General features: G+C 42.1%; 1 long non-coding RNA gene across 1 annotated transcript; it reads left to right on the forward strand.

The window, feature by feature from the left end:
• Positions 1 to 3100: 3100 nt before the first annotated feature.
• LOC138854837 (uncharacterized) lies at positions 3101 to 17094 on the forward strand. Its single transcript, XR_011394014.1, has 3 exons — positions 3101 to 3405; positions 7410 to 7521; positions 16039 to 17094. It is a non-coding gene; the product is annotated as an uncharacterized lncRNA (long non-coding RNA).
• Positions 17095 to 19389: the final 2295 nt, after the last annotated feature.

Here is a 19389-nt window from a genome sequence, read left to right on the forward strand (position 1 = left end):
TTTTGTGACTGTATTCCCTGTTGGTGCATGTTTACCTGTCTTATTCCTATCCTCCCTAGCACCAACAATGGAGCTCCCACCAGTTGTTTTTGGTAATATATCCTCACTATTGCTAGTGGAGTCCTCTTGTTTGCTATTTCCTGTGGTATTTCTAGTTTGCAATATTGGTTTTATCTTATCTTTGACTACACTTGATTCCCCACTACGGCTCCTGTCTCCCATGAGGTCATTTATATGCATTCCTTCCTGCGTATAATTCCCGACTACCTGGAAAAAATCTCCAGCTTCACCATTACTGTCTCCCAGGACAGCACCTCCAGCTTCACCATTACTGTCTACCAGGACAGCACTATCAGGCCCACATTTACTGACTCCCAGGACAGCACCTCCAGACTTACAGTTTCTGACTACATGGCCAGCATCAAGGGCAGTACCATTCAGCCCAGACTTTTTATATTCCCATCTGTTGTAGAAAGCCTCCAGGTTTTCTATGAAAGCAGCTTTGATGTTATCCTCTTTTAATACCAATGTGATTTTAGTCCACAGATTTATCTCATTTGGGCATACCCAAAAACACTTCCCTGTTTTAATACTGCTTGTAGCTAGCTCTTGGATATCTGCACAAGGGGCGTGACACCAATTTCCACAAAAATGACAATTTATCCATGTGGATGTCCGTTTGTTTGATTGATTGCAGACTACACACAGCTTCATAATGATTTGAGTGGTTGATTTACTGTAATTCTACTAGCAACCTCTTGAATACTCTATTAATAACCTCCTTAAAGTGAAGCTCTAGCTATTTGTATTTCTATTTCTAACTGTGCTTGTATATTAAGGACAGCTTACCGGTGTACGATTCTGTTTTATATTTATTGTTTGTGTTTGATAAGGGCGCCTACAACCCCATGCGTTTACAGTCTGCTTTATTGTCCAACAAATCCGTTTGAAACCGGTCAAAGGGTTCGGACCAGTCGAGGGTTCGACCAGTCAAGGGTTCGGAACCAGTCTGATCTGATCAGTGGGTCACTTATTTAAAACATACTGGTCGGTGATTTGGGCTAACACATGAAGGATCTACTGGAAATTATCTACCCGAGTAATATGTGATTTGATTGATACAAAAGTATAACTTGCGTGTTGAAGAACCGGTGACTGCTGGCAGCTCCTACAATGACGAACGGTCGAGCCTCAACCCTTGTTTACCGATCACTGTATCTAGCTTTTCTAGGTTTTTTCAGTCTCCACCACAATACATGCTATATTATCACTATAGTTGACTGGTAGAAATTTTGGAGGAAAGACGCTTTTTCTGTAGTAATATTTGCTTCTCGTTGTGTATATTGCGACCGCTGGTAACTACAGGTTATATGAAATTCACAGTATACGTCTGGTATTTCAAGAAAAAAGAAGCTAATGAAAGTCACTCCACTCCACTAAGTACCATTATAATACTGGTTAGTTGCTACTACAACACTGTATTCTGCTATTCACTGGTATCACTAGATTATATGCGAGTACACTAGCAGGCCAGGAAGATTATTAAAACAGCTGACCACTGTGGTAAGTTTCTGGCGACTTCTGGCACCTGCCTCTATAGGCTTATCACTTCATTTACAAATTCACCTGTTTTCAAATGACACTTTAGCCTTTATCATCTATATACTAGGGAGCCACTGTAGTATACACTATACACTATGTATACACAATGTTATCAGGGAGACTTTCTCTCCTCTGACAAAGAAAAGTTCTATTAATATTATTTTGCACACGGAACACAGGCCTATGATTCCCCTCTGGCAGTAAACTCTGCTAGGTAGTGCACACTAATTCTCCTTTTTTGACTAAGTATATAATGTTTTCCGCCCAAGACTGGTTCCAGGCGCTAGAGGGATGTCGTATAGGATTGATGACACAAATTAAAGTTCTAGCACGTAAGAGCGACCGTGAAAACACGAGAAAACACGGAGCACAACGAGGCACGCTGACACGCTGACACTACACGCTACTAGGTAGAAATATACCTAGTTTTATTTTTATATTTTTATTGAAAAACCTTACAAAGTACAAAAGAAACATAATAATAGTAAAAGAATACAAAAACATAATAGATTCCACTACTAGCACCAGGTTATTCCTGGAAATGACAAGTACTATAACAGCCACTGTAACAGACAGTACACGCAAAAAACTAACTCACTAGGTCAATACAGTCATTGATAGGTACCACCACGCAAATGTGCACAATGAAACTCCAAAGGAAACTTTGCATGGTTTTACAGTAATTAGGAGTACCTTGTCATAACTATTACAACAAATACATCACACAAATTGCACATCACAAGGCTACTATAGTAAAGGTAGTGACACATAACTAAGGCCATAGCAACAATTGTCACACAAAAAATATACTACACAAATCATGATAGTAAAGTATAATGACCCTAACAAAAGCTTTCATAACTATAAAACACAGAATACGAACATACCCTCTAGTACAGGGTATAGGTTAAAGTTGTGTTATGTAATAGCATAACCAATAGTAATTCGGAAGGAACGCATGGTTCCTCATTTATTATATTCTTATTAAAAACTTGAAGTACATAACATAAAGTGATATATAACAATGGAGGTCAAGAGATCAACAGTACAATGCAGGTTCCGGGTGTCTTAGACTACAATTAACAGAACACAACCTGCTCACCTCTGCACCGTACAGTGCTACAAAACCTACACTCAGTAACAAATCATTGCCGGACTTACAAGTTTTATTTGTAACCTACCAACATAAATTCAAAATGGTAAATCAACACATGGTAACAGGGTCCTTTACGAACACCAGGTATCCTCGGCTGTACAGGAGACAACAAACATTAACAAAGGTACATTAAATGGGACGCAATACTTAAAAGGTGCGCAGACCTAGAGAAGATCCACTCCCAAACCTTCTGTATTTCATTCATTCATTTACCATGGTCACTGACCAGCTTTAACTCTTTTGTAATATTCACAAAGAAATTTTTATTCTAAATATAAAATCTGTGAATAAACTTAAGTAGGTAATAATAGACCAGCTTTTCTAACTTATTAATAATGATTGTAACATTTATTAGTTATTGAGAATTAAAATTCGATAACCGTTTTCCTTCTAACAGTAAGGTTGAATGTGACTGGTATTTTTGTTATGTTAAGGTAATGTGAATAGTTTACTCTTTAGTAAAAACTGTTGCATGATACAACTGATAACTAGTTTATGACTGGTAAAGGAATTTCCATATTCTTGTTTACATCAGTTACCACCCACAGGCGTGTGCCGTGGAGAGCGCCGCCCATCACCACCCACACCGACCCGTCTTGTTGTTGGTGACCGCCCCTGCCATACATCACCCACAACCTTTTCTTCATGTAAGCACTCTATAATAATAATAATATCTTTATTTACTACAAGTACATGTACAAGGTATACAGACCATAGCTGACATCAGTGACATACTACTATATAGAAAGCCGCTTGTTATGCTGAGCATTTCGGGCAAATTAGGTCAGTTTTGTCCCAGGATGCGACCCACGCCAGTCCACTAACTCCCAACTACCTATTTTAAACTGATGGGTGAACAGGGACAGGGACAGAAGGTGTCTTATGGAAAGACGTCCCTAATGTTTTCCAGCCGTACCGGACGAGAATCGAACCCCGGACTTCAGTGCGTGAGCTGAGTGCGCTAGCGATCAAGCTACGGGACACCTAAGCCTTACTCTTCCTTACTAACCTTCTTTTTTTCTTAAGCATATCGACCATTTGCCCTCTAACGGAGGGTGATGTAAACAAGATACATTTACTACCATTCGCACTGCTGCTGCATTTATGGACGGTCACAGAAATTATAGACTAATGATGGATTACCAAACTATAACATTCCTAGTCACTGTCGAAGTTTCAGGTACTGTTTTTCCCATCTTCAGAACACAATTCTGGCAAACTGTTTTACCCTGAATACTTTCACAGATTTTACAATACTTTACCAGTATTAGTATGACGTTCTGTGCTAAATGTTTTTTATATTGTTTCAACATCTTTTATTCTCATAGCTTTCTTATAAGCTGTATAGCCCTTGTGGCTTAGCGCTTCTTTTTGATTATAATAATAATAGCTTTCTTATACTTTCCATTAAAGAATCTGTTATTGTTTCATTTTCTCCTTCTTGATATGAAATGTTTGATTCCATTATAATAAATGTTGATAGCAGAAGGCAATGACTCGCTATGATCGGACTCACAATGATCGGGCTGGGCTCTAGCTCCTGGCCCCCCAAAGATGGTAAAGCTCTCCATGATCAACTCAATATCCTCGAACCAATTTTTTTTCCGAGACTTATATTTCGGGGGATGAAGTTTTGGTTTCCTCAAGAGTTTATCTTCACTCCATTTTCCCCCTCAAGGAAGGTTCCTTGATGTTGGTGAGGGGATCTTGATTTAGGGAATTGGATCTGTGCTCCAGTTCCCCGAATTAAGCCTGAATGCCTTCCACATCCCCCCCTCCAGGTTTAGCGCTTCCCCCTTGATTATAATAATAATTCACTCCATTTCCAAGGATCATTTTTCTTTTCCACAAGAATTTTTTTAAGCAAGGTTTTTTTTTATCTATGATTAGATCCCCCCCCCCCCACGATCTTGGATAACCCCCTCCCCCAAACTTCCCTCCCCCTACCACCACCAACACCTCCCCTATCCTCTAATCGAAATGTCCTCCTCCACCTCTGGTGGCCTGGTGGTTAACGCTCTCGCTTCACACGGTGAGGGCCTGGGTTCGATTCCCAGCCAGAGTAGAAACATTGGACGTGTTTCTTTCCACCTGTTGTCTATGTTCCCCATCAGTAAAATGGGTACCTGGGTGTTAGTCGACTGGTGTGGGTCGCATCCTGGGACACTGACCTAAGGAGGCCTGGTCACAGACCGGGCCGCGGGGGCGTTGACCCCCGGAACTCTCTCCAGGTAAACTCTCTCCAGGTAAAACCTCCCCATCACCCCAGTGACTTCAATGCTTTCATATGTACCAATTTCTCTCCCCATCTCTCATAACCTTTCATCCCAACCTCCTCACCTCCCCCTCAACCTCCCTCCATCACCCCACACCTTCTCCACTACCCTACAATCTATCACCTATCTATTGGGGAGGGAGGTATTGGGGAGGGAGTGGTCTAAGTCTTGGAAAAAACTGATTCGATGATACTGAGTTGATCATGGAGCGATCTTCCCTTTTGGGGGCTAGGAGCTAGAGCCCAACCTAATCACTTTGAATCCAGTCATAGCGAGTCATTCCCTACTTGATGTAGTCTGTTCATATCCTTTGTAATATTTTTATTTCTGTTTTCAGAAACACTTTTCAGTCTTATAATTCAGTCAGTTTTCTTACAAGTCATAATTTGCAGTACATATTTTGTCTATTTGTCTATTTTGTAGTAGATACTAAGTCCAATATCGACATGTTGATTTCTCTAATTCGAGTTGACACTTCAACGTGTGTATTCATTAAGTTATTACACTGACCAGTTGATCATTTGTTTACTGTTCCTGCCTCATACAACGTCCACTCCCCTTCTTTATAAATGATATAACATTTATATATCTATCTTCTCAGATATTTCACAGGAAACACTAAACCCGTAAGAGCCACACAATGAAAAGGCAATGGGAGGTAAAGAGGTTTGATAAGGAAAGGGAGGGTAGCTCCATTTCCTTGGATCAAGAGCCTTCCAACAGCCTCAAGACGTTGCCCCCTTCCCTCTTAAACTTATAACCATAATTTTTAAAGGGGTGGAGGGGTAAGCCAGTGGAAGGTCTCTGTCAGATGACCAAAAGCTCAGCGGCGGGTCATCATATGACTAAGACCCACATCAGAGAACACTTGTCCTATTTCCTGACGAACCTTACCTAACCTTACCTAGCCAAACCTAACCTAGCCTGATCTAGCCTAACATAACCTACCCTAACCTAACCTACCCTAACCTAACCTAACTAACCTAACCTAACCTAGCATAATCTAGCCTAACCTAGCCTAGCCTAACCTAACCTATTCTAGCCTAACCCCCCATTCTCTTGTTCGGTGTTTATGTTTACCCTTCAAGAATTTTGCGTGTTTTTCTACCATTAAAATCATTGATATTATGTTTTCGATGTTAATTTGTGTAGATTATTCTGCTTCTTTTACTAATATTATCAGTCTTTCTTTCTTTAATGACCTGTCTCTTATTCATCTGAGTATTATTTTTATTATATTCATGGGATAGAGATAAACACAATACGAGTAGGTTAGATTAATTTAACTGTATGTGTTGATATGATGCTTGTCAAGATAATGTTGATGATTCAGTAATTTCTCTTTCATAATAAGCGCAATTTGTACCAGAGATTCCTCCTTACAATGTGTGACTGGACCATTGACTGCATGGGGAAAGATACAGCGAAAAAAGGGATGTCAAGTTTGGTCTAGGAAGCGCTAAAACTGTTTGGGGGTCATACAGTGCCTTGAGGAATGGAAGGTATAAAGATTCCATCCAAGGAAAGGGTAGTTCTCATTCCTAGACTCAACAGCCCATTCACCAGTATCCAGCGTTCCCTGTCAGTGGTACACGCTAAACAAGTTCCCTTCAACTTTTCCTCATTCATAATGCTTTTTACAGTTTGGTTTCAGTTACACTCACCAAGTCAGGTTAGTTTAGTTTGTTAAGACTCACCAAGTCAGGTTAGTTTAGTTTGTTAAGACTCACCAAGTCAGGTTAGTTTAGCTTGTTAGACTCACCAAGTCAGGTTACTTTGGCTTGTTAGACTCAGTCACATTTCTTCTTCTTTCTGTCCTTTAGCCCTTTTTTTAAATTATCACATCACTGTTTAAATATAAAATTTTATACAAATTTGTCTCTTTGTTTTCTTTTAAGTATTTTTCATTCTATTTGTTAGTTCGCTTGCTTCTGTATATGCATTTGTTCACTTAGTAGAACTTGCTTAATGATTTATAAATCGAAAATAAGTTGTAATGAACGACAGTCAATAAATAAATAATGTTCAACAATGTTTTCAGTAGTAGATAAAGAACTCTGTGTCCCGCATCTTGAATACTATTAATTTCCGGGGGCCATCATACCAATTATTGAAACTAGTGTTTTCCTTCAACTCATCTAATTCATTCCATGTACCAAACTGATACTAATAATCATTTCCTCATCTTCCTGTGGCTTTTTATAAATGCATCACAAAATAATCCCCAGGGCAGAGGCCTTGTGTGCAAGAAAAGATACGAGACGATGGTTGCATCAAGCCACTGGTACGTTAGGCATGCACAATAATTTAAAACATGGTGAGTTGAGAAAATTTACTTGTCATTATGCAAGATTAAAATATTAACGTCGTTCTAGTTACTGGAGGACCTGGAAAATGTAGAATTGGCTTACCTGGACCTGGACCAGGTCTTCAGCGAACCTCCACTGAAGTTATGGCATGATCAACGTATATGGCTCTACAATGAAGGTAAAAGATCTCTCATTCCAGGAACTAACAAACTTTATTTTTTTGTGAAATAAAGATAAGTTATTTAGAGGAAAGGCGTTGAGTAAACTTCGTATAAGCATTGCTCTCTCGGCACCAAGTGTCCATTCTCTCTCCCCTTTGCTTCTCCCTCCTCCTCTCTCTCCCCATACTCCCCCCCCCCTTTTCCCCTTCCCCACCTCTCTCCCATTTCCCCACTGTCTCCAGCTTCCTTTTCTCACTCCCTCCGCTCCCCCACACGCACTCACACAAACACCACAAAACAACCACACAGAAATACATAGTTTTTCATTCTGTGGCAACCCAAAAAACGGGTTGCCAGAGAGCAGGACAGAAAACCAGGAGACTGGAGGATGAGTCTGCAAAGGAAGATTGGGTAGCAGAGCTCATGAAAAGGGAACCTGAGTGGGGAAGGAAGCTAAAAGAGCTTAGCATGATAATGGAGGAGAGGATAGCTGCAGAGAGCAGGAAGTGGCTAAGATACAGACATTAGAAGAGGAACTGAAAAATCTGAAACAGCCAAAGAACTAAAGAGCAATGTGGGCATGACATCTGAAACTGCTGCCTCAGTCACAATCAAGGGGAATGTATGGAACAAAGAAGTGAAACTGTATGCAGAGGCCTTATCAGACCATCGTGGAGCCTGTGAAAAAAAAGAGGATCACATCAGGAACAACTGAGGGGACTGCAGAAAAATGAAAGAGCTAAGCTATATGCAGAGACCCTAACAAACCACAGCAGTGCCCAGGGAAGGCTGAGAAGGGAAAATGAAAGACCACTGGGCCCAGGAACAACAGACAGTGAAGAGATTGAAGAAAGGAAAGCTGCAATGGAGGCAACTTAATCGAATCAGGGGATACATTGGGATATGCAGTGGGAGAATGAAAGGGAGAGATCAGTCTTTGTTTATGGGCTCCAGGAAGTTGAAGGGGAAAATTCTGAAGCAAGAAGACAAGGGGAGAAAAAAATGATTGAAAGCATCATGAAAGCAACAGAAGATGATGTGACCCAACTGGCAAATTTTCTGAGAATAGGGGGGCTTGCAAGAGGAAGAATCCAGCCAGTCAAAGTGATTCTTCAAGGCAGAATTGGCTCGAAACAGGATCCTACAGGAGAAAGTAAGACTAAGGGACATGTCGGCATACAGGAGGGTGTATCTCAACCGCGACAGAACATGAGAAGAAAGGCAGAAACCGAGACGGTACAAAGACAAAAGGAGAAAAGGGAGAAGATGGAGATGGTCAGGAGAACCCAGACTCAGGAGGAAATTCAAATACAACCTACCTCACAACAACCTACAGAAGCCCCCAACCAGGACAACCCCAATGCAACTAAACATTCTAACCCAAAACACACCTACCATGCCCGATGCCCCCACCCACCTCATTACAAACTCCACCTTCAAAGCAACCAGCCATAGTTCCTCGTCAGGTCTCCTGCTTCCCCAACCCCAACGTACCCCCAGACCACAGTTTTAGAAAAGAAGTTGAAGATTTGGTATACAAATGCAGATGGAATAAATAAATGTGAGGAGTGGCATGAAACAATCAAGGAGACATCCCCAGACATAATAACACTTATAGAAACAAAACGCACAAGGATGATAGCAGATGCAATCTTTCCACTCAGATCTCAAATCCTCAGGAAAGATAAGAGGTAGCAGAGGGGGAGGAGTTGCACTGCTCATTAAAAACCGGTGGAGATTTGAAGGAATGGATGGAATGGGCAAAAGGGACTATAGTAGGAACAATCCAGTCTGAGGGCCATAAAGTGGTAATTGCAGCAATGTACAACCCGCCACAGAACTGCAGGAGGCCAAGAGAAGAATATGACAAGAGCAACAGAGCAATGGTAGACACACTAGCCGAGGTGACCAGAAGAGCTCACATGGGGAGAGTAAAGTTACTAGTTATGGGTGATTTCAATCACAAGGAGATTGACTGGGAAAACCTGGAGCCCCCCATGGGGGTCCTGAAACATGGAGAACCAAGATGATGGATGTCGTACTGGAAAAACTCGTGCATCAACATATTCGAGACACTACCAGAGGGGTGAGGATGATCCAGCAAGACTGGACCTAGTATTCACTTTGAGTAGTTTGGACATCGAGGATATCACGTACAAAAGGCCCCTTGGAGCTAGTGATCATGTGCTTCTGTGCTTTGATTACATAGTTGAGCTACAAGTGGAGAGGGTAGCAGGAATAGGAGGGGAAAAACCAAACTACAAAAGGGGGGACTACACAGGCATGAGGAACTTCCTACAAGACATTCAGTGGGAGAGAGAATTGGCAGGAAAACCAGTAAAAGAAATGATGGACTATGTGACAACAAAATGCAAGGGCAGAGGAGAGGTTTGTTCCCAAGGAAAACAGAAATAATGGGTAGACCAGAATGAGTCCTTGGTTCACCCAAAGGTGTAAGGCGGCAAAAACTAAGTGCACTAGAGAATGGAAAACGTATAGAAGACAAAGGATCCAGGAAAATAAAGAGATTAGCCGAAGAGCCCGAAAAAAATATGCACAGATAAGAAGGGAGGCTCAGCGACCATACAGAAATGACATAGCATCGAAAGTCAAGTCTGACCCGAAGCTGTTGTATAGCCACATCAGGAGGAAAACAACAGTCAAGGACCAGGTAATCAGGCTGAGGAAGGAAGGTGGGGAGTTCACAAGAAACGACCAAGAGGCGTGTGAGGAGCTCAACATGAGATTTAAAGAAGTATTTACAGTGGAGACAGGAGCGACTCCAGGAATTCAGAATAGTGAGGTATGAATGAAATACACAACCGAGGAGATGAAGCTGCTGTGTAAACTTGATACCTCAAAGGCAGTGAGACCAGACATCTCTCCGTGGGTCTTTAGAGAGGAAGCAGAGATGCTGTGTGCCACTAACAAAAATCTTCAACATATCCACTGAAACTTGGCAACTACCTGAGGTATGGAAGATGGCAAATGTAGTCCCAATTTTTAAGAAAGGAGACAGACACAAGGTATTAAACTACAGACCTGTGTCACTAACGTGTATAGTATGCAAAGTCATGGAGATCATCAGAAGGAGTGGTGGAGCATCTAGAAAGACACAGGCTTATATACGACAACGAGCACGGTTTCAGGGAAGGAAAATCCTGTGCCACAAACCTACTGGAGTTTTATGACAAGGTGACAGAAGACACGAGAGGGGTGGATAGACTGCATTTTCTTGGACTGTAAGAAGGCCTTCAATACAGTTCCTCACAAGAGGTTAATGCAAAAGCTAGAGGATCAGCCATGCATAACAGGAAAGGCACTGCAATGGATCAGAGAATATCTGACGGAGGCAACGAGTTATAGTACATGACGAAGTGTTAGAGTGGGCGCCTGTGACGAGCAGGGTTCCACAGGGGTCAGTTCTAGAACCTGTGCTGTTTATGGTATATGTGAATGACATAACGGAATAGACTCAAAAGTGTCCTTGTTTGCAGATGATGTGAAGTTAATGAGGAGAATCAAATCGGTCGAGGATCAGGCAGGACTACAAAGAGACCTGGACAGGCTACAAGCCTGGTCCAGCAAATGGCTTATGGAATTTAACCATGCCAAATGCAAAGTCATGAAGATTGGGGAAGGGCAAAGAAGACTGCAGACAGAGTATAGTCCAGGTGGCAAAAGACTGCAAACCTCACTCAAGGAAAAAGATCTTGGGGTGAGTATAATACCAAGCACATTTCCTGAGGCAGTATAGCTGACATCACACACATTTGTATTATTATTATTATTATTATTATTATTATTATTATTATTATTATCATTATTATTATTATTATTATTATCATAAAAAGAAGCGCTAAACCACATGGGCTATACAGTGCTGCAGGGCAGGAAGGAAGCGAGGGAATCAGGTGGCAAAAGGGAGATGGATGAGTAATAGGTTACGGAGAAGAGGGGCAGTGGATGGTGAAAGGGTAGAGGGCAGCAAGAGACTGAGGTAGAAAGGGCTGAGGGGAGTGCGAAAGGTATCATCAGAGTTTGTGGAGTAAATCAGTCATTGTCAAGAAGTCAATGAGAGAGTCAGGATTAAAGGAGGGTCCATCAGCAAGAAGGGAAGGTAAAGAGAGAGTAGTAGAGCGGAGACGACGTTGGAGGCAAATTCTGAGTGCTCGTTGATAGAGAGGGCAGTCTAACAGAGTGTGGCTAATCGATACTGGAACTTGACACTACTCACAGAGAGGAACAGGGTGCCTCTCCATGAGATACCCATGAGTAAGACGAGTGTGGCCAATGCGAAGGCAGTCTCCCAACCTCCGCACTGATGACAAGAAGACGGCCGGTAACCTATGCTCGGTTTAATAGAATGAAGTTTGTTACCGAGCCGAGTTGATCAACGTTGTTGCCAGCGGGTGTGAAGGTGGGTAGCTATTACAGCAAAATAGTCCAGAAATGGAACACCTCTATATGAAATTGGTAGGTCACACACATTTGTAGAAGTTAGTTAGTTAGTTTAATATGTTTATTATGCACCCCATACCCATCCTGTGGGCGGTAGTCAAAAGATTACAGAGGTACATAATTGGTCCAGGGACTGGACCCCAAAGTTTTGATAGCTGAGCAAGTTACAATGGTAATGAACTAGATCTGGTCATAATCATGACCAAGTTACAAAGGTAATGAGCTCCAGGTAGAGCTGGTCACACTCATGAATAATTGCAAAGGTAATGAATCATAAACACATTAATCATGAGAATTTACAAAGGTAATGAGCTCCAGGTAGAGCTGGTCAAAATCATGACAAGTATGTAGTATGTAGAATCTTGAAGAAATTGCACATATCTCGTTGAGCTCACACAGCTAGGCTTTGTAAAAGCCTAGTAGAATGCTCTTGAATCTTGACCTGCTATGTGAGCCGTAAAATAAGATACTAGGGCCCGATATATGAGTGGAGTATGCTACATGTGGTTATGACCGCAGCGTTGTGTGGGTGACTGAGCGGGCTGGGTGAGCAGGTGTCCCACACCACAGAGTCACGTGATTTAAGCTGGGTGGCTTAGTAAGCCACAAAATATCACAGGAATGGCGATTATCACTCTGATCAGCATTTAATTGGTAGCACAAAGTGATACTGGAGACAATGCTTCAAAGTGGAACTTGCATGGCCTCTCTCTCAGCTGGGTTAGGAACCTGGATTGTCTTGCTGGCTTAAACCCTCAACACTGGTTAGGCGAGGATAGCTTAAATCCTGGTAACTATGCACACAGCAGGCGAGGGGGTCTTAGGGCTTAGGTAGGCTGGGTGGCTTAGGGCTCTCCCACACAGACTGGCTTTATTAGCTTAATTTGCAAAACCCGGATCAAGTCCTCGAAAGCTAGCAAATAAGCAGATAAGGCATAAAACTGGCCAGGAAGCTGTGTAGATGCTGGAGGATGCTGGCTTGGCTTAGCATGGGGTGTGTAGGTAGCTTCGTCTCTGTAGGCCTCTCCTTGTGCGGTCACACACAAGGTCCGACTGGCTGGTAGAAAATTAATCTTTGTAAATCTGTATAATCGTCAAAATTACACGACCACCGCTGTCACCATTTGTCGGGCGGGTACTTAAGGAGATATTGGAGTAAAGAATACACTCGTTGGATGGTTTGGAGTCGTATATTATGAGAGCCTTAAGGAGAAGGCCCAGACCTGCCTTGTGGAGTCTATGCCTAGGGTGGGAGTGAGAGGGATGCCTCTGGCTAGTCCTTGACATGTGAGTGGTTCGTGACGTCAAACTAGCCACGGAGCCTATCTATAACATAGCTGGGATTATCTACATATACTACACAAGTAATACAAATAATCAGTGACACACTACTGACAACTGGAGGACAGGAGGGTTAGGGGAGACATGATAACGACATACTGAGAGGAACAGATTAAGTGGACAGAGACGGGATGTTCCAGAGATGGGACACATAAACAAGGAGTCACAATTGGAAGTTGAAGACTCATATGAGTCAAAGAGATGTTAGGAAGTATTTCTTTAGTTATAGAGCTGTCAGGAAGTGGAATAGTCTAGCCATGGACCGGGTCGCGAGAGCATTGATCCCCGGAATACCCTCCAGGTAGGTAGGTAGTGGAGGCAGGAACCATACATAGTTTTAAGACGAGGTATGATAAAGCTCATGGAGCAGGTCGAGAGAGAGAGAGGACCTAGTAGCGATCAGTGAAGAGGCGGGGCCAAGAGCTATGTCTCGACCCCTGCAACCATAAATAGGCGAGTACAAATAGGTGAATATTGACACACAGACACTGACACTCAGTGACACACACACACACACACACACACACACACACACACACACACACACGGAGGTATTACCTGGAGTTTACCTAGAGAGAATTCCGGGGGTCAACGCCCCCGCGGCCCGGTCTGTAACCAGGCCTCCTGGTGGATCAGAGCCTGATCAACCAGGCTGTTACTGCTGGCTGCACGCAAACCAACGTACGAGCCACAGCCCGGCTGATCAGGAACCGACTTTAGGTGCTTGTCCAGTGCCAGCTTGAAGACTGACAGGGGTCTGTTGGTAATCCCCCTTATGTATGCTGGGAGGCAGTTGAACAGTCTCGGGCCCCTGACACTTATTGTATGGTCTCTTAACGTGCTAGTGACACCCCTGCTTTTCATTGGGGGGATGTTGCATCGTCTGCCAAGTCTTTTGCTTTCGTAGTGAGTGATTTTCGTGTGCAAGTTCGGTACTAGTCCCTCTAGAATTTTCCAGGTGTATATAATCATGTATCTCTCCCGCCTGCGTTCCAGGGAATACAGGTTCAGGAACCTCAAGCGCTCCCAGTAATTGAGGTGTTTTATCTCCGTTATGTGCGCCGTGAAGGTTATCTGTACATTTTCTAGGTCAGCAATTTCATCTGCCTTGAAAGGTGCTGTTAGTGTGCAGCAATATTCCAGCCTAGATAGAACAAGTGACCTGAAGAGTGTCATCATGGGCTTGGCATCCCTCGTTTTGAAGGTTCTCATTACCCATCCTGTCATTTTTCTAGCAGATGCGATCGATACAATGTTATGGTCCTTGAAGGTGAGATCCTCCGACATGATCACTCCCAGGTCTTTGACGTTGGTGTTTCGCTCTATTTTGTGGCCAGAATTTGTTTTGTACTCTGATGAAGATTTAATTTCCTCGTGTTTACCATATCTGAGTAATTGAAATTTCTCATCGTTGAACTTCATATTGTTTTCTGCAGCCCACTGAAAGATTTGGTTGATGTCCGCCTGGAGCCTTGCAGTGTCTGCAATGGAAGACACTGTCATGCAGATTCGGGTGTCATCTGCAAAGGAAGACACGGTGCTGTGGCTGACATCCTTGTCTATGTCAGATATGAGGATGAGGAACAAGATGGGAGCGAGTACTGTGCCTTGTGGAACAGAGCTTTTCACCGTGCCTGCCTCGGACTTTACTCTGTTGACTACTACTCTCTGTGTTCTGTTAGTGAGGAAATTATAGATCCATCGACCGACTTTTCCTGTTATTCCTTTAGCACGCATTTTGTGCGCTATTACGCCATGGTCACACTTGTCGAAGGCTTTTGCAAAGTCTGTATATATTACATCTGCATTCTTTTTGTCTTCTAGTGCATCTAGGACCTTGTCGTTCTAGTAAAGTACTGTATCCATTTTTTAATAAAATTGCCAGAGTGTATCTATAAAGCCTACAAAAGTCCAAACTTTCCTTAACGTATACAAGCGCTGAAAGTTTGAAGTTGAGCTGAAAAGATATTGCACGCAATATACCAATTTATTTAGTACAATTGGCAAATTGGTAACTTCTGTACATAGCCCACAACCAATTCGAACATTCTACTAGGTGCACTACGACAGTGTTAAGAGTTTAAACCAGTATCCAAATTTATTTCATAAATTTGGCAAATTAGCAAAAATACGGCCCAAAAACAATGAAACATTTCCTTAAATTAATATATATACCTACACTGAAAACTTGCAGCTGACCAAAAGAGGCATTCTCAAGTTAGTGCATCAAAACCAATATCACAATTTGTTTTTCAATAAAACTGGTACCAACGCACCTTAGTAATATGAAAATTAGTTTAAGGGCAATATACAAACACTAAGTCAATCAAAAAAAAGTGTTCTGGAGTTATTGCATACAAACCATGAAGGCAAAAAGAACAATCTGAAAACCATCAAGGAAATCCATTATAGGTTCTGCAAGTCCTACCGGCCAGGAAGAAAGAGAGTAGCAGCCCAAAAAACAAAAAGTGTGAATATTCTCTATAACCTGTTTAACCCTCTCCATATCTAAACCTCTAATGTTGCTTCGTGATGAAACCTTTGCTCTCCAGATTCCCTATTAATTTCTACCTTCATTTGTATTATGTCATATTTCCAATCTTTATTAATATTTTTTGTAGCGGACAACCTTAATATAAATGTAAATATTCTCCTGTTATCTATTCTTCACACGTAGCTTCGCTTTCTTGAACGCTATTTTTCTGTCTTTTAATCACTTTACCTCCTTCCAGAGGATGCATCAGCTTTCGTCAGTGATGCAGCTCGTGTGGAGATCTTGAGACGTTACGGAGGTACCTACCTTGACCTAGACGTCTTGACCTTGCGACCTCTCCCTGACCTCCCTACTTACCTAGGTCGGTATAACATACGACAGGTCAGCAACTACATCCTCAGCTTTCCCCCACAGCATCCCTTAATTCAGGTGCGATCATAAAGAGTTCAGTGGTTTATACTGGGCTTTTTATCAAGTTGTGTCTTATCCATGTTATATCTGGGATCAAGTTACTCTAGAAGCCATGCTGGGTCAGAGAGTATGCTTTGCAATGAACATAATTTGTCAAGCATTCGTCTGTAAAAACTTGCATTTGTGGTCACAGTGGTGCCTGTGCTAACTTTCCTATGGTGTAGAAATATACCTAGTTGGATGAATCTTATTGTGGCTAGCTGGTCTAGTGGCTAACGCGACGGGCTGGAGTTTTGAGATTCTATGACCGCGGGTTCAATCCCGGCCGGGGGTATGGTAACCAGGTACGTAGTTGTGCTTGTTGAGATATCATTCTAGGTTAAGTGTCAAGAGTTCAGGGTAAGTCAGCCTATATTAGGTTCTATGTATATCTGAATTATCAGTACTCTTATTTTTCCTCATCTATTCTTCCAAATAAAATGAAATGTTGGCCTAAATTTGACTTTATTAACCCCTAGGAAATTGTGGATGACATACCAAGAGTGTCCATTCCATACCAGTACGGCAGCATTGGCCCGGAACTGTTCACCACCCGAGTGCATAAACTATGTCCCCAACACTTCACCATTCCTAGGGAAATCAACAGCACAGTGAAGGACACCTGCCAAGATATTATCGTCTACCCGAACTGCGCCTTTACTCCCATTATTATGAAACTACCTAATACAGAGTTACAAAACCTCTTTTTAAGCGGTGAAGGACGCGGAATCAAGTTCTTGAAAGAACTTACGGAAACCTACACATTACATCTTTATAACTATCTCACAGAACAGTGGAAGTTGAAACTGGGAGGAGACTCCATCCTTGAGGAAGTGGCCAAGAGGAATTGCCCAAAGGTGTATCGTTATCTTCTTGCCCATGGCATGATGCTCTGACTAGCTATATAAAGCTGAACCAAAATCAATAATTCTGTTAAGAACAAAAAAATTCTCCTTCCGATGACACTACAAGGCCTTGATTCTGGTGAGGGGCTCTTGAATCAAGGAATTGGAGCTTCCCTCCTCTTCCTTAGATCAAATATGATTGCCTCCCGTTCCTCAGGCACTTTAGACTTATAGGTTTAGCACTATTCCACAGACTATAATAATCACCTCGACGTGAGATAAATTAGTTCAGTTCTTCATATACACTGTTGCTTAATTTAGGAAGAATTTCATTGGTGGTTGGTTATATTTTCTTTCCAAGAATACTTGTGTTAAATAGATTACATTTATTTATTTATTTTTCGTGTAATGAAGGTGACTTATTTACTACTTTTGTCGTTACGCTTTTTGTTTTTTTTTTTTTTTTTTTTTTTTTTTTTTTTTTTTTTTTTTGGTACTTAGCTAATTTGTCAGTCATTTGACTGACATTAAATAATTTAAACTGCCATTTATTTCATTCATGTATATTTGTCAGTTCGGCTTATACACATATGTGCTGAGAAACGACAGTTTAATCAGCGTTAAGGTAAAAATGACGATTTTTCCTGCTGAGGCTCTCTCTGTCTCTCTCTCTGTCTCTCTCTCTCTCTCTCTCTCTCTGTCTCTCTCTCTCTCTCTCTGTCTCTCTCTCTCTCTCTCTCTCTCTCTCTCTCTCTCTCTCTCTCTCTCTCTCTCTCTCACTCTCTCTCACGTATATAATAAATAAATTCATAGCAGGCGGGAAAAACTGAGTTTACTGAAGTGCTTATCACTATCAAGTTTTCGGTAACAAATCCAAAGTAGTTCAGAGGAACAGCTTGCGCTTAAAGGTATCGGTAAGAAGTTCCTGAGCAACCTTAGAAACCCCTAAGATACTCTTCTGCGTCGCCTTGTGTGGACTTGATCTCAGAAGTTATCTGGTGTGGATTCAGTCTCAAGAAAGAGGTTGCTTCTGCATATTTGGTACTTACCTGGAGTCTACCTGGAGGGTATTCCGGGGATCAACGTCCCCGCGGCCCGGTCCATGACCAGGCCTCCTGGTGGATCAGGGCCTGATCAACGAGGCTGTTACTGCTGGCAGAACATAGTCCAATGTATGAACAACAGCCCGGCTGATCCGGCACTGACTTTAGGTATCTGTCCAGCTCCCTCTTGAAGACAACCAGAAGTATATTGGTAATTCCTCTTATGACTGGTGGAAGGCTGTTGAACAGTCTTGGGCCCCGGACACTTGTTGTGTTTTCTCTTAGTATACTAATGGCGCCCTACTTTTCACTGGGGGTATGTTGCATCTCCTGCCAAGTCTTTTGCTTTCGTAGGGAGTGGTTTCTGTGTGCAGATTAGTGACCAGTCCCTCCAGGATCTTCCAGGTGTAGATTATGATGCATCTTTCTCGCCTGCGGTCCAGTGAGTACAAATCAAGTGCTTCCAAGCGTTCCCAGTAGTTAAGGTGTTTGATGGAACTTATATGTGCAGTAAAGGTTCTCTGTACACTCTCTAGATCTGCAATTTCATCTGCCTTAAATGAAGATGTTAATGTACAGCAGTATTCCAGCTTAGAGAGAACAAGCGATATAATTAAAAAGGATCATCATTGGCTTGGCATCTCTTATCTTGAATGTTCTCATTATCCATCCTATCAGTTTCCTAGCAGATGTGATAGTGGCATTGTTGTGATCGTTGAAGGTGAGATCCTCAGATATTACCACTCCCAGCTCCTTCACATAAATTTTCCGTTCTATTGTGTGATTAGAGTTTGTAGTATACTCAGTCCTAGTTATTATTTCCTCCAGTTTTCCATAACGGAGTAGTTGGAATTTGTCTTCATTGAACATCATATTGTTCTCTGATGCCCATTGGAAGATTTGGTTTATATCTTCTTGGAGATCTGCCGTGTCCTCATGGATGACATTCTCATGTAGATCCTAGTATCGTCTGCAAAGGATGATACGGTGCTATGGTTTACATCTCTGCCTATGTCTGATATGAGGATGAATAACAGGATAGGGGAGAGTACTGTGTCTTGTGGAACAGAGCTCTTCACTATGGAAGCTTCTAATTTAACTCTGTTTACCACTACTCTTTGTGTTCGATTGGTTAGAAAGTTGAAGATCGATCTGCCTACTTTGCCAGTTATCCCTTTAGCACGCATATTGTGTGCTTTTACACCATGATCGCACTTGTCAAAGACTTCTGCAAAATCCGTGTATACTACA

This window comes from Cherax quadricarinatus, chromosome 72 (genome assembly GCF_038502225.1).
Source record: "Cherax quadricarinatus isolate ZL_2023a chromosome 72, ASM3850222v1, whole genome shotgun sequence".
Taxonomy (NCBI): domain Eukaryota; kingdom Metazoa; phylum Arthropoda; class Malacostraca; order Decapoda; family Parastacidae; genus Cherax; species Cherax quadricarinatus.